The sequence below is a fragment of the Canis aureus genome, chromosome 19, assembly GCF_053574225.1.
Source record: "Canis aureus isolate CA01 chromosome 19, VMU_Caureus_v.1.0, whole genome shotgun sequence".
In the NCBI taxonomy this organism is placed as follows: Eukaryota; Metazoa; Chordata; class Mammalia; order Carnivora; family Canidae; genus Canis; species Canis aureus.
Genome location: NC_135629.1, coordinates 30,711,289 through 30,736,474, shown reverse-complemented (window position 1 = coordinate 30,736,474; position 25,186 = coordinate 30,711,289). Strand labels below are relative to the sequence as shown.

The following is a 25,186-nucleotide window of genomic DNA, read 5'->3' as shown; positions in this document are numbered from 1 at the left end:
TCAGGCTTCCCTACAGCTGACACTCACCAATGATGCTCATCTTTGACTAAAGGGGTGGGGCACAAACTCTTGATGTAACCAGCATCCTATACCAAAGGACTTTTTTTTTCCACGTTATCAGATAATTAAGAATTCATTGAATTCCTAATATGAGCTGAATCCTGGTAAGATTTCACATTTATAATCAAAATGTGGTGAAAATCCATCAATAGAAACAGTTTGCTGATCATATTATCATAATTGTTGATTGAGTGATAGATGACATTAACAGTCTAAACACAGATTTTCTTCTTTTTAAAAATTCACTCTTAATTCTAACTTGTGGCCTTCCTTCATGAATTTTGAAGCCACTAATTTGGGATTTGTGATTCAAATTCAATCAAAATGTATTGAATTCCTACCAGGTGCCTTCACATGCATCTTTCATTTAATTCTCTTAGCTACACAACTATTCTTGGAAGTAGATATTATCACATCTATTTTGTAGATGAGTAAACAGAAGCTCAGAGAGGTTAAGTAACTTGCCCAAGCTCACCCAGTGAGAAAAGGGAAGAGATGACAGTCAAATATTGGTCTGCTTACAATATTGCCAGGTCCAAGCTAATGTCTGTCATTGCTTAGCAATATTTTCTTCATAGACTCTTGATGATATATTAGGGGGGGGAAGGGTAAATAGTAAATAAATGAGGCAATTATTTTCTCATTGATCAAACTCTCTAACATCTCTATTCAAATCCCTAACATGTTTGATAATGACAAATAACTCCCTTTCTTATCAGAGTAGTTTAGAGAATTTTCCAGTAAATACTTGGCTTATGGTTGAAATTATTGAATAACCTTGAAAGAAACAAATATTCACCATTTGTTCCTCTAGACATCATCATTGTCTGCCCTATTCTATGCTCTGGAAGGCCTTTAAGGACGAAGTCTTCCTTTCCCTCTGGCTTCCTTCTGGGCTCAGTAAATGGGCAGCACCATGGAGGATCAGAGGACAGAAAGAAAGCAAGGTATTTATTCCTTTTCCACAAGTTGACATTGGCTGTGTTTCTCTAGCAAATGCCAAGCGCCTTCTAGGGCACCTTATCCTAAAGCTGTAGTTCTCACCAGGTTTCTGCAGAAACACCCTCTTCTTATGTCTTCAGGAATAAAGAGTGGTAGAGCCTCTTCCCACTGTTATACTTGGGATGCTCCACCTTACCTTGATATTTTCCTTTTAACCCTGCCCTGCCCTTTACCAGCCATCCCTTTACTGAGTGCTCTTCAATCTAGGCTCTTGAAATGAGAGCTTATAGGTTTGAGACCATCCTCTTTCCTAATACAAGCATTACTGCTATAAATTTTCCTCTCAGCACTGCTTTTCCTATGTTCCATAAATTTGATATGAAGTCTTTTATTCAGTGCAATGCTGTTTTTTTTTTTTTAATTTCCTTCCTGATTTCCCTTTTGGCCCAAGGATTACTTAGAAGTGTGTTGTTTAGTTTCCAAGTGTTGGGAGATTTTTAATGTTATCCTTCTGATATTGGTTTCTAGTCTGATTCCTTTGTGGTCAAAGAACATACTCTGTATGGTTCCAGTTCTTCTAAATCTGTTGAAGTTTGTTTTATGGCTCAACATGTGGCTTACCTTGGCATATGTATCATGAACACTCACAAAGTATGCATATTCTACTCTTATTGGGTGGTGTGTTTTATGAATGTCAGTTCAATTCTGGTGGTTGGTGGTTTTGTTGAGTTCTTCTACATCCATGCTGATTTTCTGTCTAGCTATTCCATCAGCTAAATTTTCAGGTGTAATTGTGGGTTTGTCCACTCCATCGTTCAGCTCTATCATTTTTCATTTCATGCATTTTGGAGTTCTGTGTGTGGCACCTCAGTTACAGCCTGGTGAGGATAGGGCTTGGCTTCTCACACCATCTGTGCAGACAGGGATAAGGATGGGCAACAACTTCTTCTTTATACCCATTGTTTTCTAAAACTTTTCTATTTTGCTAATCTGCCCTTTTCCTGCTTCTTTGGTTAAATAAAGCATGCTTTCACTGGGGCTCATTTGATCTGCATCGGTGGTTTGGAACTGCCAGTTTCTTCAGCAGCCTTCTGGGATATATGAGAGAAAAAAGAAAATGCAAAGGGACTTACTGCCATGTTGTTATTTGGGTCCTAAGGTCCCTAGCCAGTCTGCTTTCTCTCCACCTTTCATAGTCTTCCTATATTTGTTTTATATTTGTAATAGAATATGCTATAACATAATAATTATACATACTATATAATTTATGTTTATTATATCAAATAATTACTATAATATCTCTACTATCTTTAGTAGTATAAATAGTAGAGATAGTATCTCTACTATCTTTATCTCCAGAGTTTTTTACTTAGAGAAGAAATAGGATGAAATATGTTATTCCATCTTCCCAGAAGCAGAAGCCTTCATGTCAGATAGTTTGGGGGGAAAAATTAATATAGAGAACTAGTTACAAAAGGTTAGATGACCTGAAAAGCTAAACAGAGAATAGTAAAGCCACCTCAAGATTTGCAGTAGCAGAAAGTGGCTACTACTCTAGGACAGATGGCACAAAGAGAGTACATGGTGTTACCAGAGCCCCAAAGCTGGAGCTGCTCAATGGGACTTTGAACCAAAAAAGGAAGGGGTATCCCACAAACAGCATGAACTATGAAGGAAATACAGCCAGTGATGGAATGTCATCTCCATCTCAAATAGAAAAAGAAAGAGAAAAATACATTGGCTTATCCCCTCCTCCATCCCTCCAGTCTCCTTCCAGTGCCTTCCAGTGGCCAAACTCAGCCAGAAGCCACTTGTCAGGGGAGCTGGGGAAATGTCATTTGCAGGGGTCAGCAATATGGATACTGAACAGAGCAGGAGGAGTCAGGGAGCAGGTCTCAAGGGGAGCAGATAAATGGCACAAGGATGAATAGTTATTTCAGAAGTGCTTTGGATTTGGAGTTCAGAATCTCTAACAGAAGTATAGGATAATGGCAAGAACACAGTAACTATGTCAGAGGCCACAGGAAAATAACATTATTAGGTGGCTCAGTGTGTGCTGAAAGAGGAAGACAACTGGGCTGGCCTACCCAAAACATCTAGTTAACTTCCTAAAAAATCCATCCTTTTTCCTCTGGCTATAACCACCTAGCCTGAAAGATAACAAACACCAAATATTTATTCTTGTGACTATGCTATATTTAGACTCCAGTGTTCTGATGGGGGGGGGGGGATGAATAACTCTAGAGGCATTAGGTGTGTCTCCTTCACTGATCCTTTTTAATGATGTGTTTTCTTTTCATTCATTAGTGAAAGCAACTGCGGGCACAGTAGTTTTCAGGCACCTAGGTGATCTGAGTAGAAGTTGGCTATGCTACCACTTTCAGATGGGTATAGAAAATTATAAAGAACATTAAAAATGCTCTGTTTGAACAGGGAAAAGTCAACATTGCTACAAATAGATGTTCTATATCTAGAAGTCTCATGGGTAGATCTATCCGCAGAGAAAATCAACAAGCTTCAGATGGACGACTACCATTGCACCAATGATATTAATTCGGTGGCAACTCATGCGCAATTTCTTGGAAGGATCTAGGATAAATTTAATTCAGCAGAATTTGTGACATTAATAAGAGAGAATGATGAATGGAAGAACTCCAGCCAAGTATTTTAAAGAATGCTTTCAAAGAACCCATTTTAATGAACAGCTACTGTATTCATCAAAATTCTTATCCTTTTATTACATTTGGAAAATATATTCTGGAAATGTGTTTCTAAACCTAGGAGATTAAATCAACATTTTTATAAAAATATTTTATAACTCAAATTTATTAGTATACTTCTCTCAGGGGTCTGGGGGGGTTAGTTAGATACTATATGAAGGAATCTATGTACAGGACAAATAAGCTATATCTGTTCTCATAAGTGAGTAACTGCTTTGATTGATGGTTTTTTCCTAATTAGTACAGCAAACTATAGCCATACTGGTGTTGGAAGACCAGTGCAATAAATTATCCTTCAATTGTCATTCAAAGCAAAGTTCAAGAGAGAACTAAACATTAGGCTAGGGGAGGAAAAACCATAGTACGCATGGTTTATTAATAATGTACAAGAATGGCTAGCATAGTACTTGAATGAGATGGAGGTGATGAAAGTCAATTAAAATCTTGAGACAGTTTTTGAGATTTGGAATATTAATTAGAAAAAGCAACTGCAGAATACTGGCATAACCAGACACACATTTGAAATCTTGTTTGTAGTTCAAGAAGCCCATTTTGTAAAGCACACTTGAGAGACTGAGAAGATGCACCTAGAAAAAAGCAATTAAAATAATTCAGAGCTGGAAGACGTTAGGTCAACTCGGCACACGTAGTATAAAAGGATACGATGGCCATCAGGATACACCAGGAAAACCACTAACACAGCTACTTCTGTGGGACTCTTTAGTGGCTTTTTTTGTAGGTTTGGATTTTTTGTTGTTGTTGTTTTTTGTTTCTTTTTGGCAAAGGCCACTTTAAAAACACAAATACAAGAAAGTCAGTTATAAGCAGATAGTGTTGCAAACTATTATGAATTGCCTCATTCAAGCATATGTGAAAGAAAAGCCATTTCTGCTCTGGTTAAGCAAATCATATCTGTCTACAATAGAATTAGAGATGCCACAGACTGGGTAGCTTGGCTTTATTTCTGTGACAGGATGTCTACTCTGCAAAAATAAAAATAACTAACATCTTTGAGAACCTTCTTGTGTACCAAGCCCTGCAGTAAGCTTCTCAATGCTTTAGGCTCTCCAGAATATAAGCTATAGGAAGGCAGGGAAACTTGTTTGTGCTGTTTTGTCCCATCTCTGGCACATCTTAGGCACTCAATAAATACATTGTTGATGCATAATGTAACATACACTGGGTAGCATTTTTTTAAAACAGTTTATTTACTTTAGAGAGAGTATGCAAACAAATAGGTTGGGAGGGGGAACAGAGGAGGAGGTAAAAGGACATAGAATCTAAAGTAGACACTATGCTCAACATGGGGCCTGATATAGGGCTCTATCCTACAACCTTGAGATCATGCCCTGAGCTGAAACCAAAAGTCAGACGCTTAATCAACTGAGACACTCAGGTGCCCCTCAATGGGTAAATTTTACTTACTTTTACTTTTTAGTTACTACATGACTTGGTTTCTAGCTCTACTACTTGCCTTCTAGCTCTCTCACTTACTCTTTCTGATGGAAGTTGGCTGCCATATTGTGAGCTGCACTCTGAAGGGGCTCAGAACTGAGGAACTGAGTGAGAAACTGAGGCCCTTAGTCCAGTGTCCCATAAGCTACTGGCTCTTGAGACCAAATATATGAGTGAGGCTGAAAGTAGATTCTCCAGCCTTAGTTAACTTCAAGATGACTGTGGTCAGCCTTAGCGGTGTATTCTTGTGAGAAATCCTGAATTATTTACCCACCCAATCCATACCTGGATTCCTGACATACAGAAACTATGAGATAAAAGTATTTGTCCTTTTGAGCTAGGTTTGTGTAATTTATACACAGCTATAGATAGTTAATACATAAAACTACAGAAAAGTAGTCTTTTTTTAAAGTTGAATTTTAGGTGTTTTTTAAAAAATATTTATTTATTTATTTGAGAGAGAACAGGAAGAGGAACAGAGGGAGAGGGACAAGAAGACTCTGTGCTGAGCTTAGAGCCCAATGCAGGGCCTGATCCCAGGACCCTGAAATCGTGACCTGAGCCAAAATCAAGAGTCAGATGCCTAACTGACTGAGACACTCAGGCACTCCTGAGTGTTTGTTTGTTTTTTTTATTCTAACATAATTTTCTACTTTTACCTCTTTATGGAATGAATTATTGTTTCTCAAAAATTGACTTTGCTTTGGCAATGTGCTAACAGGTGCTCCTTCCAATGACCAAAAGATGGAGGCAGTATTATAATTGAAAATTTAATTTTCCCATTTTATATGCTGCCCTAGCTTATTGACAAAGGGGGCTTTATAAACCATTCGTAGAAAATTATAATTGAGTCCAAGTTCTAAAAATACTTTAAAATTCATTAGGTTTATTCAACACAACATTGTACATATCATAATGATACTAAGTGCGAAAATTGATCTTCAGACACCTTCCTATTGAAGTGAAAATGGGCTCTGTCGGGTATAATGACATCCATCTGTTTTCTTCCTTATAGGCAGACAACAGCTGTACAAATGAGTCCGAAGGATTCACACCATTTCACCATTCCATTCTAAATACAGTAGTCCCCCCCCCCATCTGTGAGGAATACATTCTAAGACCCTCAGTGGATGCCTGAAACTGTGGATAATACCAAACCCTCTATAGAGTTGACCCTTCAAAAACACAGGTTTTGAACTACACGAATCCACTTATATGCAGGTTTTTTTTTAAAATACAGTACAGTATTGTAAGTATATTTTCTCTCCCATATGATTTTCTTAATACTTTTCTCTAGCTTCCTTTATTATAAGAATACAATATGTAATACATATAACATACAAAATATGTGTTAATCAATGTTTATGTTATCAGTTGAGGCTTCTAGTCTAACAGTAGGCTATTAGTTTAGTTTTTTTTTTTTAAAGGATTGTATGTCTGTCTGTATGTATTTATTTATTTGAGAGAGAGAGAGGGCAAGGGGATGAGAGGGAGAGGAAGAGGGAAAAGCAGACTCCTCACCGAGCATAGAGCCCAACATGGGGCTCGAACTTACAAACCCAAGAACATGACCTGAGCCAAAATCCAGAGTCAGATGTTTAACAATCTGAGCCACCCAGGCACCCCACTATTAGTTAAGTTTTGGGGGAGTCAAAAGTTTAGGCAGATTTCGACTGTGCAGGGGGTGGTGCTCCTAACCCCATGATGTTCAAGGGTCAACTGTATACTGGTTTTTTCTCTGTACATACATATGTGCCTATGATACAGGTTTAATTTATAAATTAGGCATAGTAGATAATAAAAATAAAATAGAGCAATTATAACAACATCCTATAATAAAAGTTATATGAATGCGGTCTCCCTCTTTCTCTGAAAATATTTTATTGGAATGTACTCACCCTTCTTGTGATGATGTGAAATGATAAAATGACAACATGATGAGATAAAGTGGGGTGAAGGATGCAGGCATTGTGACCTAGCATTAGTCTACTACTCACCATCTGACAATAAGTCAGAAAGACGATTACCTGCTCCTGGATGTTAGTTGACTGCAGGTAATTAAAACCATAGAAAGCAAAACCACAGAGAAGGGAGGATTACTCTATGGAGAACTCCCTGTTTTCTGGCCCCCAAGTTCCAATGATACCTATATAGTAGAGCTTACTTTTGTACCACCAATGTTATAAACAATTTTATAAGATAAATTTAATACTTTAATGGAACCAAATAAATTTAATCTTTGAAATTGGAAGAGTCTGGGAGTACTAACCACACTAACTCCATCTTTGACCCTCCATTTTGTTCATGCCAGGCAATGACCTTGGTCAGAGCACAATGCTCCAGACCTCAGTGGAGGTTAATGTATATCCTCACCGGAATGTGGAAGGCTTGTTTGGATCTTTCCTAAAATGGCACACAGAGGGCTCACTTTAGATAACTAACAGAGATCCTCTGGCACTCAGATGGTGCCACTTTAGATAACTACCCTGTGACCTCATCACCACGCCCCTCACTCCACAAAAGCTGGGAATTAAGGTCTGGACTGGGCAGAGAATGACGGTAGAGAATAGCTGTGTACCACCTGGATCATCTGTCAGCCTGATCCCCTCTGTAAGTAAGTATATTTTTTTTAAGATTTTATTTATTAGAGAGAGGTAGGGATATAGGGGCAGATGGCAAGGGAAACCCAAGAAGACCCCACAATGAGCCCTGAGCCCAACATGAGGCTCAATCTCACAATCCCAAGATCACAATCTAAGCCAAACCAAGAGTTGGATGCTTAACTGACTGAGCCACCCAGACCCCCTGTCAGGAGGTTATCCTAAATAAAACTGTGTAAATGACATGGAGTGACTTGCTTCGTTTTTCTGTCTCAAAATGCCTACTCAGAAGGTTACTTTAGTGGCCCTCCTCTACCTCCTAACACAAGGGTCTTAGAGTTACCATTATGAATAGCAAGTATTATTCTACTTAATTAAAATAAGCCTCTTATCATGTAGCTTCACCAAAGCCCTTTTACTTGTCTCCTCAGACTAGAGGCATTCTGTTTTATCACTGTGGAGCATCTGGCATATGGTAGAAACTCAGAACTTTATGCCTAACGAATCAATACATGAACTCCACCTTCCTTTATTCATTCAAAGATGCTTCAACATAGTCCTAGTCCTCAAGGACTGGTGGGAAAAGGCAGGGAATATACAAATAATCATGATGTAAGATAGTAATAATAATTGCTTTGAGAAGTGTTCAAATTATATTGAGGATTTATTAAAAATACACAAATCTCTGGACTCCAGCCTTCATTTTAATGTTTAATTTAGAATGTAAGAGGTGTTGCAGTCAAACTTTTTCTGTAAAGGGCCAGATAGTAAATGCTTTTGGTTTTCCCAGCCATACAACTTCTGTTGCAACTACCCAACTCCACAATTACACTGCTAAAGCAGCTGTAGACAACACATAAATGAACGGATGTGGCCATGTTCCATTAATACATTATATATGAACATTTAAATTTGAACTTTATATCATTTCTCATGGTATGAAATATTGTTATTTTAATTTTTTGAACCATTTAAAATATAATAACCATTCTTAGCTCATGGACTGTACAAAAACAGAGCTGGTCAGATTCAGCCTGAGGGCTATACTTTGCCAACTCTTGGCACAGATGAAAGAGCACAGACTCTGGAATTATCCTGACCTAAGTTTATTCAGCTTTACTCTTTACAACTTGTGACCTGAGCAAACTACTTGCCCATGTGAACATGCTCCTTCACCTGAGTGATGAAAGACTTTAGTATTACCTACTTCATCCTTGAGATGGCAGGAAACTTGATGAGAGAGAAAGAGAGAGAGAGAGAGAGAGGCTAAAAGGCCTGCATGCTAAAACAATGACTGTGCTACTTGAACTATCATAGTAAACATGTTTTCTTTTTACATGCCAATCAGGGAACTAATTTGGACATGGGATTTAATTAAATGCTGTTGGCTGCATCACTAATATACTCCTTTTTCTTCATCTTATTCTTTTACACAGTAGTCATTTCTTTTTGGCATTTGTTATTGTAATGTGATGAGACCTCAACATAACGTGTCATGGAGTGCACCAGGCAGCATCTTTTATTTTTATATGACTAGGTTTTAATGGGTTTTTACAATTTAGCTCTAGGACGTCTAGCCTGCCAAATCATTCAGCAAATGCTAAGGAAATTGTCTTAACTAGCACACTGCAAGTAAATGGTTCAATTTAATACATCATAAAAATAATAAAAAGAGGAAAATAAAATGGGTAGGGAAAAATCATTTTGGAGAAAAATCCTAGATTTCTCTTCAATTAAGATTTGAAGAAACAAAATTTACCTTTTATTTTTTCCATGTGAAGAGGGACAGGCATTATAGCTACTCTGATCATGATTCCTCCTCCCTCCCCTCAAAAAGACACATTTCTCATTTGATCACATTTACTTTACACTGTGCCTGACAAGTGGTCAATCCTCCAGTTTCATTTCAACAATCTGTCCCTGATAAAGGGGCGTCTTAAAGGAATAATGTCTTAGCTGGAGATAATGAATATTCTAATAACAGAATATTATGCATTACACTAGAGGCAAGTGGATAGTGGTGGGAGTGGTAAGGCAGTAGAGTTATAGAGAGAAAACAAGCCCTTCCCTGTGATATGTGGGATCCAGGGAAGAAAGTACAAATAGAAACCATGTTGAAATATTTAGAAGCAGGACGCCTGGGTGGCTCAGCAGTTGAGCATCTGCCTTCAGCTCAGGGTGTGATCCCAGGGCCCTGGGATCGAGTCCCACATTGGGCTCTCTGCATGGAGCCTGCTTCTCCCTCTGCCTATGTCTCTGCCTCTCTCTATATATGTCTCTCATGAGTAAATAAGTAAAATCTTTTTTTTTTTTTTTAAAGAAATATTTAGAAGCTATAAGTCAAACTAGCTCCTTGCCAGCAACTCACCCATAGCTCTGCAGCCCAATGTCCAGGAATAACCCTCCAGCCTGAATGTTAAAAGCCTGTTGGACCTAAAACTACAACACTGCAGTAACATGGGTATACTGGGCAGGGCAGGGTGAAAGGTAGACCTCAACTCACACCCAACTCTTCTGAGTGGTGATTGGACTGAAAAACTATTAGAACTCATGATCAAGTTCAGCAAGGTTGCAGAATAGAAGATCAATGTACAAAAAGCTATGGTATTTCTTTTCTTTTTTTTTTAAAGCTATGGTATTTCAAGACATTAACAATGAGCAATCCAAAACCAAAATTATGAAAACAATTCCATTCACAGTAGCATCAAAAAGAATACAAATACTTAGGCATAATTTTTTAATTTAAATTCAATTAGCCAACATATAGTAGTAGTACATTAGTTTCAGATTTATAGAGTTCAGTAATTCATCAGTTGCGTATAACACCCAGTGCTCATCATATCACATGCCATCTTTAATGCCTGTTACCCAATTACCCCATCCTCCCACCCATCTCCCCTCCATCAACCCCATATTTGTTTCCTATAGTTAAGAGTCTCCCATAGTTTGTCTCCCTCTCTGATTTCTTCCCATTCAATTCCCCCTCCTTCCCCTATAATCCTCTGTGATATTTCTTATGCTCCACATATGAGTGAAGCCATATGATAATTGTCTTTCTCTCACTTATTTCACTCAGCATAATACCCTCCAGTTCCATCCATATCGATGTTAAGATTTCATCCTTTTTGATGGCTGTATAGAATTCCTGTGTGTGTGTGTGTGTGTGTGTGTGTGTGTGTGTGTGTGAGAGAGAGAGAGAGAGAGAGAGAGAGAGAGAGAGAGAGAGAGAGATCTTCTTTATCTATTCATTTGTTGATGGACATCTGGGCTACCTCCACAGTTTGGCCATTGTGGGCATTGCTGCTTTAAACATTGGAGGGCAGGTGCCCCTTTGGATTACTACATTTATATCTTTGGGGTAAATACCTAGTAGTGCAGTTGTTGATCATAAGGTAGCTCTATTTTCGACTTCTCAAGGAACCTCCTTACTGTTTTCCAGAATGGCTGTACCAGCTTGCATTCCCACCAATAGTGTAAGAAGGTTCCCCTTTTTCCACATCCTCATCATTTGTTGTTTCCCAACTTGTTAATTTTAGCCATTCTGACTGGTGTGAGGTGGTTTCTCATTGTGGTTATGCTTTGTAATTTCCTTGATGCTGAGTGATGTTGAGCATTTTTTCATGTGTCTGTTGGCCATTTGTATTTCTTCTTTGGAAAAGTGTCTGTTTGTGTCCTCTGCCCATTTCTGACTGGATTATTTGTCCTTTGGGTGTTGAGTTCATAAGTTCTTTATAGATTTTGGATACTAGCTCTTTAAATGATAAGATATTTTCAAATATCTTCTCCCATTCCATAGGTTGCCTTTTAGTTTTGTTGACTATTTCCCTTGCTGTGCAAAAGCTTTTTATCTTGATGAAGTCGCAGTAGTTCATTTTTGCTTTTGTTTCCCCTACTTTTGCAGATGTGTCTAGTAAGAAATTGCTTCAGCCGAGGTCAAAGAGGTTGCTGCCTGTGTTCTCCTCTAGGACTTTGATGGATTTCTGTCTCACATTTAGGTCTTTTATCCATTTTGAATTTATCTTTGCATATATTGTAAGAGAATGGTCCAGTTTCATTCTTCTACATGTGGCTGTCCAATTGTCCCAACATAATTTTTTGAAGAGATTTTTTCCATTGGACATTCTTTCTTGCTTTGTCAAAGATTAGTTGACCATAGAATTGAGGGTCCATTTCTGTGTTCTTTATTCTGTTCCATTGATCTATGTGTCTATTTTTTTGTGTGTCAGTACCATAGTGTCTTCATAATTACAGCTTTGTAATATAGATTGAAGTCCAGAATTGTAATGCTACCAGCTTTGGTTATCTTTTTCAACATTCCTTTGGCTATTCAGGGTCTTTTCTTGTTCTATACAAATTTTAGGATTATTTGTTCCAGCTCTGTGAAAAATGTCAATAGTATTTTGATAGGGATTGCATTGAATGTATGGATTGCTCTGGGTAACATAGACATTTTAACAATATTTGTTCTTCCAATCCATGAGCATGAAATGTTTTTCCATTTCTTTGTCTTTTCGTCAATTTCTTTCATAAGTGTTCTGTAGTTTTTAGAGTACAGATCCTTCACTTCTTTGGTTAGGCTTATTCCTTGGTATTTTATGGTTTTTGGTGCAATTTTAAATGGTATGGATTCCTCAATTTCTCTTTCTTCTGTCTCATTGTTAGTTTATAGAAATGCGACTGATTTCTGTGCATTGATTTTATATCCTGCGACTTTGCTGAATTCCTACATGAGTTTCTAGCAATTTTGGGGTGGTGCCTTTTGGGTTTTACAAATAAAGTATCATGTCATCTGCAAAGAGTGACAGTTTGACTTCTTTGCCACTTCTTTTATTTCTTTTGGTTGTAGATTGCTGAGGCTAGGACTTCTAGTACTATGTTGAGTAACAGTGGTGAGAGTGGACATCCCTATCATGTTCCTGATGTTAGAAGAAAGGCTCTCAGTTTTTCCCCTTTGAGAATGATATTCACTGTGGGCTTTTCATATATCATTTTTATGATATTGAAGTATGTTCCCTCTATCCCTATACTGTGGAGAGTTTTAATCAAGAAAGAATCCTGTATTTTGTCAAATGCTTGTTCTGCATCGATTGTGTGGATCATACAGCTCTTGTCCTTTTATTAATGTGATGTATCATGTTGATTGATTTGCAGATGTTGAACCACCCTTGAAGCCCAGGGAAAAAAATCCCACTTGGTTGTGGTGAATAATCCTTTTAATGTACTGTTGGATCCTATTGGCTAGTATCTTGGTGAGAATTTTGGCATCTGTGTTCATCAGGGGTATTGGTCTGTAATTCTCCTTTGTAGTGGGGTCTTTGGTTTTGAGAGCAAGGTATTGCTGGACTCATAGAACAAGTTTGGGAGTTTTCCTTTCATTTTTATTTTTGAAACAGCTTCAGAAGAATAGGTATTAATCCTTCTTTAAATATTTGGGAGAATTCCTCTGGGAATCCATCTGGCCCTTAATTCTTGTTTGTTATGAAATTTTTGATTACTGCTCCAATTTCATTGCTGGTTATGGGTCTGTTCAGGTTTTCTATTTTTTCCTGTTTCACTTTGGTAGTTTGCATGTTTCTAGGAATGCATCTGTTTCTTCCAGATTGCCTAATTTATTGGCATTTAGTTGCTCGTAATGCATTCCTATAATTGTTTGTATTTCCTTGGTGTTGTTCATGATCTCTCCTCATGATTTTATTAATTTGGGTCCTTTTTCTTTTCTTTTTGATAAGTCTGGCTACCGGGTTATTGATCTTACTCTTTCAAAGAACCAGCTCCTAGTTTTGTTGATCTGTTCTACTATTCTTTGGTTTCTATTTCATTGATTTGTGTTCTAATCTTTATTAATCCTCTTATGCTAGGTTTAGGCTTTATTTGCTGTTCTTTCTCCAGCTGCTTTAGGTGTATGGTTGTGTATTTGAGACTTTTCTTGTTTCTTGAGAAAGGCTTGTATTGCTATGTACTTCCCTCCTAGGGCCACCTTTGCTGCAACCCAAAGGTTTTGAACAGTTGTGTTTTCATTTTTTTCCATGAATTTTAAAAATTATTCTTTAATTTCCCACTTAACCTATTCATTCTTTAGTAGGGTGCTCTTTAACCTCCACATATTTGAGTTCCTTCCAAATTTCCTCTTGTGATTGAGTTCAAGTTTCAAAGCAATGTGATCCAAAAATATGCAGGGAAAAATCCCAATGTTTTGGTACCCATTGAGACCTGATTTGTGACCCAGTATGTGATCTATTCTTGAGAATGTTCTATGCACACTTGAGAAGAATGTATATGCTGTTGCTTTAGGATGGAATGCTCTGAATATCTGTGAAGTCCATCTGGTCTAGTTTATCACTCAAAGCCTTAGGAACAACTTTAAAAAATGTACACTCTGAAAACTATGAAAATATTTTTTATTAAAGAAAACCTAAATAAGTGGAAGGACATTCCATGTTCAGAAGACTTAATATTGTTAAGATGGCAATATTTCCCAAATCAATCAACAGATTCAACGCAATCAATGTCAAAATTTCAGCTAGCTATTTAAAATAAATTGACAAACTAATCCTACAATTCACAGAGTAATGCAAGAGACTCAGAATAGCCAAAAAATCTTGAAAAAAGAAGAGCCAAGTTGGAAGAGTCCTTCTTCCTAATTAAACAAAAAAACCCTGAAAAGCTAGAGTAATCACTAATCAAGGTAATGTGGTGTATATCTATAAGGGTAGATGGATAGATCAATGAAATAGAATTAAAAATATAGAAACATAATCTCACATTTATGGTCAATTGATTTTCCACAGAAGTGCCAAGACAATGTAATGAGGGAAATAGTATTTTTTTCAACAAATGGTGGGGTGGTGGCATATCCACAAACAAAAGACGGGGTTTGATCTCTGCCATATAGAAAATGTGACTCAGTGTGAATTATAGACCTCAACATAAGAGGTGCAAGTAAAAACTTCTTAAAATGTAGGAGATAAATAGTAACAATCTTTGGTTAGGCAAAGCCTTAGATACAATACCAAAAGCACAAATAACAAAGTAAAAATAGATAAATAAGACTTCATAACAAATTAAGACCTTTTGTGCATCAAAGGATAACTTCATCAAAATGAAAAAACAACTGACAGAATGGGAGAAAATATTTGCGGATCATATATCTGATAAGAGACTTGTATCCAGACTATACAAAGAACTCTCACAATTCAATTGTGAAAAAAGACAACCCAATTTTAAAATGGGCGAAGTATTAGAACAAACATTTCTCCAAAGAAGTTATACAAATAGCCAATAAATATATGGACAAATGCTCAACATCATAACTCATTAGGGAAATGAAAATCAAAGTCATAATGAGATACCACCTTTCATCCATTAAAAAGGCTATAACCAAAAAGACATGACAAAAGTGTGTGTTGGCAAGGAGGAGAAAAAATCAAAAAATTTTTTCAATGTTCAGCTTCCTTTAATGACCTCCATCTCCCTGAAGGGCAGGTACAGGTAGCTAGGTGATGGCAAGAGATGTTTACTTGAAGATCTTGCCCTGATTAAGGGTTTTCCCCACATGCTGGAAGGCCCCCTCCCAGGAAAAGTACTCTCGAACCAGCATCTGGGTCTCCTCACTGCCAGGATCCAGTTTCCACCATGTATAGGACTCGTAGTCCACCTGCCAATCTGGACTCAGCGGAAAGCCTCAGAAGACCCAGACTCCAGAAATGGAGCTGCTGTTGTTGGTTCCAAAGAGGATGACACTGGCAAAGGCATTCTTCCTCAGCTTGTACAACCGTTGGAACATTCCAGTGATGAGGTTACTACTCATAAAGGTCTGGGTGAGCTCCTCAGGGAAGCGGTACTCAGCGTACCACAGGGACCAGCCATCCTTATCAAAGTTCTCCTAGAAATACGGCAGCGCCACAGAGTGTCCTCATTGGAGTACTTGTGCTTAAATTCGTCCAACACAAAGGTACTCTTGGGCAGGTGAGCAAAGGGGTCTTTGGCCTTTGGCTCAGCAGCCAGTGCTTGCTCACATTCATCCATTTCCTCCTCAGGAGCAGGTGCAACAGCCGCCTTTTCCTCTTTCCGCTCAGCCTGGGGCTTCTGCTTCTCTTCCCAAGAACCCTTCTCTTTCTGTGGGGTGTCCTTTTTAGGTTGGCTCTCTGCAAACTTTTTAGCATCAAACTGGGCCATCTTCTCACAGTTTCACATCCCCTAAGACAGCCCGGAACTGGGGCTGGTTAATGCAGGTAAGGAACCAGCAGTTGGTACTGGGGAAGGCCTTGTGGAAAGAAGGTTCCAGGACCTGTTTATAGAGCCACAACAGGGTGCAGACAACTGTGACATCAGCCAGTGTCACACGTCCGCCCACCAGGAAAGTCCTCATCTTCAAATGAGTATCCAGGAGCCCCAGAATTCGCCTCACTTCCTCCTTTGCATTCTCCGTGTCCTGCTTGTTGTGGTGCATGATGCCCAAGGTAGGAAACACCCAGGTACTGGCTGGGGGCACTATGTCGCTATCAGCAAAGCTCACCCACTGCACCACCTGGGCTGCTGCCTCTGGAGTACTTCCCCACAGCTCCTCATTGCTCACATAGTAGGCAATGGCATTGCTCTCAAACACACAGAATCCATCGTCACCCTCAAATGCTGGAACCTTGCCAGCAGGAAATTTACGGAGAAATTCAGGGGTGTGATTGGTTTGGCCAAAGTGGAAGTAGGGTGGTGCAGAGAGCACGCAGACCTGAGCCCTGCTATACTGAGCAGCAATGAGAGCCTTGAAGGCCCTCCGGTTTTCAGGATATGTGTACAGGGTCCAGGCCGCCATGGTGATTCCGCAGAGAAAGGGGAGGGTTTGTTTTAATGTATTTTAACTTAAATCCTAAGGTAACCTAAATGGTCTTGGATGGCAACTGACAAACTTTTTCTTCAAGGGACAGATATTCAGTATTTCAGGCTTGTTGGCTATATACTTATCTAGTCTATGGTTGCTTTCAAGCAACAACACAATTTAGACAAATGGGTATGGCTATGTTTCAATAAAACTTTGTTTATAAAATCAAGCAAGGGACCCACAAGCCTAGTTTGCCAATCCCTGGTCTATGGAAGCCCTGTACTATCTTAAAACCAAGACTTCTGGTGTGACAGAGTGCACAGTTGAGAAATAATCTGTCTCAAACTTTCATGGTATTTTTCTCCTCACCTCCCTAAAGTGAAGCCAAGGCTTTATATCCCAGCTTCCTTTGCCCCAGGGGAGAGTTAAATACTTTGTTTTTAATAACCTTCCAATCACAGAGCAATATAATGATAATTATAATAATAGCTGACATTTACTGAAGGTTTAGTAAGTACCAGACATGGTACAAAGCATGCTTTATGACAATTAAATTATTTCATCATCACCATAACCCTATGCAGTGGAATTGTTATCATTCCTATTAGCTAGGAAACTGAAGGTTAGAGAACTCCAACACATAGGTAGTTCTAGAAAGAGTAATGATTTCAACCTGGGCAGAGCCCATGATTTTTAACTGCTACATGTATAAGAGTACACAAATTTGTGGCACAAATAGAAGTTTTTAAAAACTGAAAGGAAGTTAAATAGTCTCACCCCTTAGAAAGCTGGGGCCTCTAAAGCCAGAGAAATGGAAAAGCTCAATGAAGGTGAGGACCTGTGCCCCATTCCCACGCAGAATGTATAGGATGACAAGAGCTTTGGTGGGACAAGTATATGGGTCTCTGTGGGACTGAGCAGCAAGCTTAATGGTGTTGAAGGATGGTATGAAGACTCGGTAGCCAGGGAAGAGGAGTGCCTTCAGAATTCCCCTCCCTCAAATGAACTCACAGGAGGAAGAATCTGAACAGTCACCATTAACTGGTTTTCCTGGACACTCTTGAGTCCCTAGAACCATTTTCTAGCACTGAGAGGAAGAGTGGCCAAAATAATGCTGAGTAGACATCATGCCAACTACATTGCTGAAGTCTAAGTTAGATGTAGTCTAATTTGGCAAACTAAAAAAGTACTTGTCTCCTTGAAACCAAGAATCATAGAACAAATTCATAGTACAAAGTTGGCTGAGGCATGGAGAGGGATGATGAAGAGATGCTATCTGGTGACAGAAGAAAAAATAACTTTATGTTTCTTGTTTGAAGGAGTAGGGGAGTAAAGGTCATTGGAGGAACTAGTTCTGAGGAATGGGCAGGGTTGTGTGTGATGTAAACAACCTAATCAATCTTCATATATCATAGCAGGAAGTTACTTGATACCTAAGAACTCAGACCAAACTCACTTTCTGTTTCTGTACTAAGCAATACTGGGACAAAACTATAAATAACTTAGTTCCTTGCTCCAGGGAATACCTGCTGCTGGTAGATAAGACCAAACTACCTAGATAGCTTACTTATCAAGTCTAAGTCTGCTCATCAACATTTGCTTCAAAGTATCATCTCGTGCCCACCAATCTAAAATTAGTATCCCCCTAACTCAGCCCAATTCCTATCAGTTTCTGCCTTGCAAGACTTGCCTTAAATCACCCAAAACTTTATACATATCCTTCTCTGTTTTACCCTTTCTGAGAATCTAGTAAGATTCTGGGAAAGTGACCTTATTAATGCAGTAAATCTAATAAACCTAAATTTTCTTGATAAACAAGGCTTTCTAGTAGTCTTGAAAGGACTAAGGAGTTGGCAGTCGACAATCCAGGGTGGATAAATTAAAAAGTAGTAGGAAAAACATTTAGAGATACTAAAGGAATTCCCTGAAAACAGAAATGGTTAAAAAAAAAAAAAAAAAGAAAGAAATGGTTAAAAGAGTCTCCCTCTAGTGGTGGGGAGAGATAGAGCACGGGACAATTGTATTTCCTGTTAAGTCTTTCTGTACCAATAGCTTTTTAAACCATGTATAAATATTACTATGGTAAAATTTATTTAAAAGTTTTAAATACTAGTAATAGGAACACAGTGGCTTTCAGGCCATTCCCCCAAACCTTTGTTTATACCAAGAGAGCAGATATTCCTCTTTCTGGATTCAGCCCTGAAAACATAATGTAATACTGAGCTAACAAAGAAGCACTGCAAGTTATATCCATTCTTATGCCACTATAAAGTCACAGCTAATAGACATATTTTACAAGCACGGAAATGAGGCCAAAAGAATCTAAAATATTTCCAGAGTCCATAATGCACCCTTCAACTGCTGCTGTACAACTTCTTAGGTTATCATGATATGTGTGAATTGATCTTATTTGGGATTGGGTCCTCGACCTGCCCCTGCTCTCACCACTCGCCTTCCCAGCCAATTCCTACTCTTAACTCACCTTCAACAAGAAAATATCGCAAGGGAAGAAGTCATTTTTCTTATGGGACAGACCTTTTCTCGCAGCTCCAATTATTTTTTAATCTCAAACCTTGGAGAGGAAATTACCTTTTCAGATTAGAAACCCCTCATTTGTGCCTAGCTCCAGCCTGAGTTTTACATATTGAGTACCTTGCTATGAGGGCACTGTATTTGAGAAGTATTAGGAAGATCTATGGTGAGGGGGGACACCTGAGTGGCCCAGCAGTTGAGCTTCTCCCTTTGGCTTAGGTGTGATCCCAGAGTTCTGGGATCGAATCCCACATCGGGCTCCCCTTTGGGGAGCTTGCTTCTCCCTCTGCCTATATCTCTGCCTCTCTTTGTGTATGTCTAATGAATAAATAAATAAATAAATAAATAAATCCTTAAAACACAAACAAACAAATAGGAAGGCCAATGGGGGAACAAGTGAGGGTTATGGAAGTCCATTGAAAGGTCTCAGCAGACCAAATACAAATACACTTCAGTTCAAAAAATAGTTGTGTCTGTGAAAAACATCTTTGAAAGTACATTTTTGGATAAAAACACACACATACATACACAAATGGCATGTGCAAAGAGCCTCTTTCCACAGTCAAAGACCATAAAATAAGTTGAATCTGGATCTCAGAATGTCCCCTTCCTTAAACTCCACAAAGACCATAAAATAAGTTAAATCTGGATCTCAGAATGTCCTCTTCCTTAAACCTTGAAATAAAAAGAAGCTATCCAGAGTCAAGTTCCCCTCACTTCAGAATCCAATCCCAGAATTGACTAAGAGACACATTCATGATAGCGATGTAGCTTATTTTTTAAAATACTTCAACTCCTTGTTGGGGTGAAAGCTATAGAAATACTAGTAAGTGTGCACTGAATAATCATTCATTCAACAATATCTATCAGGTGTCTCCACATGGCAGGCACAACTCCAGACACTAGGGATGAAGGTGAACAAGACCAGAGTCCCTGACCACAAAAAGTCCCAAACTAGTCATCTGTACCCAGTAGGCACATCATAAATGTCAGGGGATCAAATGAATCAGTAAGTTTAAAAATTAAGTCAAAAGACAATAAAATCACTCGAGTGTTAGACTTTTCTGATTCTCTTATAACACATTTTAAAATGCTAATAGGGATCCCTGGGTGGCGCAGGGGTTTGGCACCTGCCTTTGGCCCAGGGCGCGATCCTGGAGACCCGGGATCGAATCCCACGTCAGGTTCCCGGTGCATGGAGCCTGCTTCTCCCTCTGCCTGTGTCTCTGCCTCTCTCTCTCTCTCTCTGTGTATCTCTCATGAATAAATAAATAAAATCTTTAAAAAATAAATAAATAAATAAATAAATAAATAAATAAATAAAATGCTAAGAAAAAGTAAGTAATGTGGAAAAGCATTCAATGATGGGAAATATATACGACACTACCTTACAGAAAAAGGACAATACAAATTCTATACATAGTTTTGTTTGTCAACAAGAAATACATAGGAGGGGGAAAAAATCTGAAATGTAACAATCCAAAATGTTAACTGTGATTTTCTTTAAGATTAGAAATTACTTGTTATCATATTTTTACTTTTTCCTTTTGTTCAATTTTTCTACACCAAGCACACATTGTGTGTATAAGGAGGGAAAATTGGTTTTATAAGAGAAAAACATCGCTATAGTCATTCTGCACTTAGCAATGGAACGAAGAGATCCTCAGAAAACAGACCATTGACAGGCTAACCAGTTTCCATCAGCTTTGACCTCCGTATCACAAGACAACTTTATTTTCCTGTCTCAAATCTCATCTCTGTGTGGCATGATGGAGTTGCTAATGTTTAGAAAAGGAAACAACTCTGGGTCCAGGAGAAAGCCCCGCAGCACAGAATGCAGGAAACAATCAGGAACTTGTTTCAGGCAGGGAACACTTGGCACAGGGGAGCTCTTAAAATCACACATGGCTGAAAATGTTGTCAAATGATCTCTTGGTTTTTTTTAATTTCTTCAGTTCCCTAACTCATGAAACTGTAACAGTGTATTTCATATTTACTTTCTATTAAAAAAAAAAAAACTTTCCTTAAAACATAAATCGTAGGTCTTGTGGAACAAATAGACACTGACAACTACAATAATAGCTAATGTTCCTGCATACTTGCTGTGTGCCAGGCACTGTGCTATACTTTGTACATGCATTATTTTATTTAATTGTCAGGCCCATGAAATAGGACTATCATCCAACACACTTAAAGATGAGGAAACAGAGAGATGGAAGGAACTTGCCCAAGATCCCATTACTAATGGTAGCAGAGGTGGCCTCAAACCCAGGCCTGGCTGCATCTCAGACTCCTAATAACTAAGATCCTTAATTATTTACTATGATTTTTCTCTGCCTGTAACAACAAGAAATTTTCAGGATGCGATATTAGATACTTTTTCCCAAAGCTGGGAAGAAAAATGCAAGGCTTAAGCTTTAGCCATCTCTATCTACCCTTTTATCCATCTCATTTTTTTCCAGAAAGTGAAGCTTTGGAGAAGTAAACGTGCTAAAATAATTTTTTAAGACTAAAAGAACTAACATATATTATGTGATCATTTCCACATCACTTTTTGTCTTGTATCTTGTACTGAAAAAACACATGCCATACCATTATTGGATATTTCTGCCAGTCTCCAGGGGTCCAATATAGAAAACTGTGTAGGCAGGATAATATTCTTGCTGATGAATTTATTGCTTCAACTTAACATTTAGGATGTAGTAAAAAGAATCAATAAGCATATACTCTTCTTGGGACTCATAAACATTTATTTAAATAAACTCAAAGTACCTTTTGTGTATATTCAACACATAAGCCATTTGAAATTAGAAATTGGATCTATTCCCTTAAAAATCTCAGATGAAATTATAGTATATGGGAAAGGGACTGTATGAGACAACAATGACATGTACACACTCAAGGAGCATTATCCTTTTCTATTTGATAATTATGTAAACTGGAGAGGTCAGATGTCCCATTTCTATTCATGGTCAGTAGAGCAAAGAGGAGTGGTTCTCAAATTTAGGGCTCTTAAGAAAAATTGAGACTCACAAGTTCCCATTTCAGATTCTGCTGGCTCTGGACATCTGGGGATCACTACTTGACAAGTGTCCCCTGGGATCTCATGCAGGTGGCACATGGCTCAAGCCATGAGCCATTAATGAGCCATTATGTTGCCATGAACAACAGTGAATAAGAGCATGGGCTCAAGAGCCCACCACACCTGTTTGCATTATGGCCCCACCATGTATGAACAAGGTGTCCTTCATCAAGTAACTTAATCTAGAGTCTCTAAGCCTCAGTTTCTTCATTTGTGAAATGGAAAGATAGCAAAAGTGTCTTTCAGAGTTATGAGAATTTTAAAAAATAGATTTTATATGTATATAAATATATTTTATTGTTTAAATTTTTAATTTTTAAAAATTTAAAATATATATAATACAGAAATACATATATAGAGAGAGAGTGAGAGAGCATTACACAAAGTAAATGCTCAAACACTCTAGCTTGCTGATATTAAATTATTTTAAAAGATGAAGCCCCAAAGCTCTAAAACCTCCTGCTGTCATGTTCTTTTTATTTCTCAGCCTTCTCTCAGGGATACTGACTTGCCTTCATATTTTCTCTTTGTTAAATCTTCCATGAATATTAATCTTAACTTGCTTTGATCATGAGGTCCCCAAATTTTGTAAATGCAGTATTAGGCATTCAAACAGTTCTCTCTACACTTCAAAATATTAGAACATTAGGAGAATCTGTTGCCTAATTTGGCCTTCGTTGGTATAATAATTGTAACTGGTCTCCCTGGATCCGTTTAGGTGGTGAATAAAATAAATCCCAAAGCACAGAAGATCAATTAATTAGTTATCAAAGTACTGTGCAGATGTTTTCTACTAACAGCATTCTGCATATCTATTTGATTTTTTAAAGATTATATACATGCATCCAAGAATTGATACTACAGTTTCTATGATTTTTGAGTAACAGTTGGATTTTTCCATTTCTAAACATTATAGAATCTTTGCCTAAAACATTATGCTATAGTTTGTATTACAAAGCATGGTAAAATGTTTTAATATTGAAATTCAGGTTTATAGGGGATTTGTGTTTTTTACTTTTTATTGATTTTTAATATTCATACAGCTAAGTACACAAATCTTAAGGACATTGCTCGATGAATTTTGACCAAGTGAGCACATTCCTCTAACCACCAGTGAAACTGAAATTTAGAATACCACCAGCACCACAGAATGCTCCCTCTTGCCTCCTCAGTCACTACCGCTCCCACAGGTAACCACTACTCTGACCTCCATCACCCTGATTAATTTCATCTACTTCTGAACTTTAAATAAATGGAATCATGAAATATGGATTTCCTTCAGTATTAAGTCTGTGAGATTCAACTATATTTTTGTTTGTAATGGTAGTTCATATTTCTTTCACACACATATATCATATTCCATTGTATGTATGTATTACAAATTATTTATTGATCTATGGACATTTCTATTTGAGGCTATTATGAATACAGTGACTCTGAACATTCTTGCCCATGTTTTTTAGCACATGTGTGCACATAGAGCAGAATTGCTGGGTGGTAGGGTAGGCATTTGTTTAGTTTTAGTTAACATTGAAAAAAAAATTTTTATCAGGGTACCTGGGTGGCTTAGTCAATTAAGCGTCTGACTTCAGCTCAGGTCACGATCTCAGGGTCCTGGGATCAAGCCCCACATGGGGCTCCCCACTCAGCAGGATAGACAGGAAATCTATTTGTCTCCCTCTGCCCCTACCTTCCACTTGTGCTTGCTTTCTCTCTCTCAAATAAATAAATAAACAAACAAACAAATAAGTAAAATCTTTTTAAAAAAATTTATCAATTTATATTTCCACCATCAGTGTATAGAGCTCCAGTCTTCAACATCCTCACCAATTTGGGTATTTTCTGTCTTTTCGTTTTAGTCATGTTGGAGGTTATATAGTGATAATGCGTTGAGGTTTTCATTTGCATTCTTCTCATGACTGATTAAACTGACCATCTTTTCTTGTCTGCCTTGGACATTTGCATATCAGTTTTTTAAATTCCTCAGGTTTTGCCAATTTTTGTTTCGAGTTATCCATTTTTGGTTTTTATTTTTAATAAATTTGGGGGGATAATTTTAGATTTTCAGAAAAGTTGTAAAGATAATACAAGGACTTCCTATGTATCACTCACCTACCTTCACCTGGTGTTAACATTTGAAATTACCATGGTGCACTTGTGTTAAAGCTTAGAAATCGACAATGGTACTTTTTTTTTTTGGTATATTTTTATTAACTAAATTTCAAGCTTTATTTGAATGTCTCCATTTTTTTCCACTATATTGTTCTTTTTCTTTTCCCTAATCCAGACCAGGCTAGCCATTGTATTTAATCATTATGTCTTATTAATCTCCTCTGCTCTACAATTTCTTAGTCTTTTCTTGTCTTTCATGACCTTGACATTTTTGAGAGATATCAGTCAGGTACTTGGTAGAAGTTCCTCAGTTTGAATTTGCCTAATGGTTTTCTTATTATTAAATAGAGATTGTGGGTTTTGGAAAGAATAATCTGACATTTGCAAACACTTGCTTTATGACCCAGAGTGGTTTATTTTAATAAACATACCATGGGCACGTGAAAAAGAATGTATATATTTTGCATTTGTCAAGTGTAGTGTTATACAACATGCACAAGTTTGTTAACTGATCAAATATTCTATATCTCAACTAAATTTTTTTTTGAGACAAGTATTAAAACCTCTCACTATGAGGGAGAGGGAGAGACACAGGCAGAAGGTGGGCCCCATGCAGGGAGCCTGGCGTGGGACTCTATCCTGGGACTCCAGGACCATACCCTGAGTGGAAGGCAGGGGCCAATCCACTGAGCCACCCAGGGATCCCCTCTTTTGTTTGGTCTTACACATCGTATCGGTTTCCATCTTTGTATTACATCTTTTCTTTGCCTTCATTTGGAAATATGTAATGGAAAATAAATTCGTTTTTAATTAAAAAAAATCCTCTCATTATGATAATTATGGATTTGTCTATTTCTCCTTCTATTTA

At 37.9% G+C, this 25,186-nt stretch overlaps 1 long non-coding RNA gene and 1 pseudogene across 1 annotated transcript in view; one reads left to right on the top strand and one right to left on the bottom strand.

Moving 5' to 3' along the window:
- Positions 1 to 7,479: 7,479 nt before the first annotated feature.
- LOC144289816 (uncharacterized) overlaps positions 7,480 to 25,186 on the top strand; it is a 58,185-nt gene continuing 40,478 nt past the window's right edge. Inside the window, exon 1 of the long non-coding RNA XR_013357794.1 lies at positions 7,480 to 7,791. This is a non-coding gene — a long non-coding RNA (uncharacterized LOC144289816). The remainder of the gene's footprint in view (positions 7,792 to 25,186) is intronic.
- On the bottom strand, positions 15,276 to 16,622 carry LOC144291236 (elongation factor 1-gamma pseudogene; annotated as a pseudogene).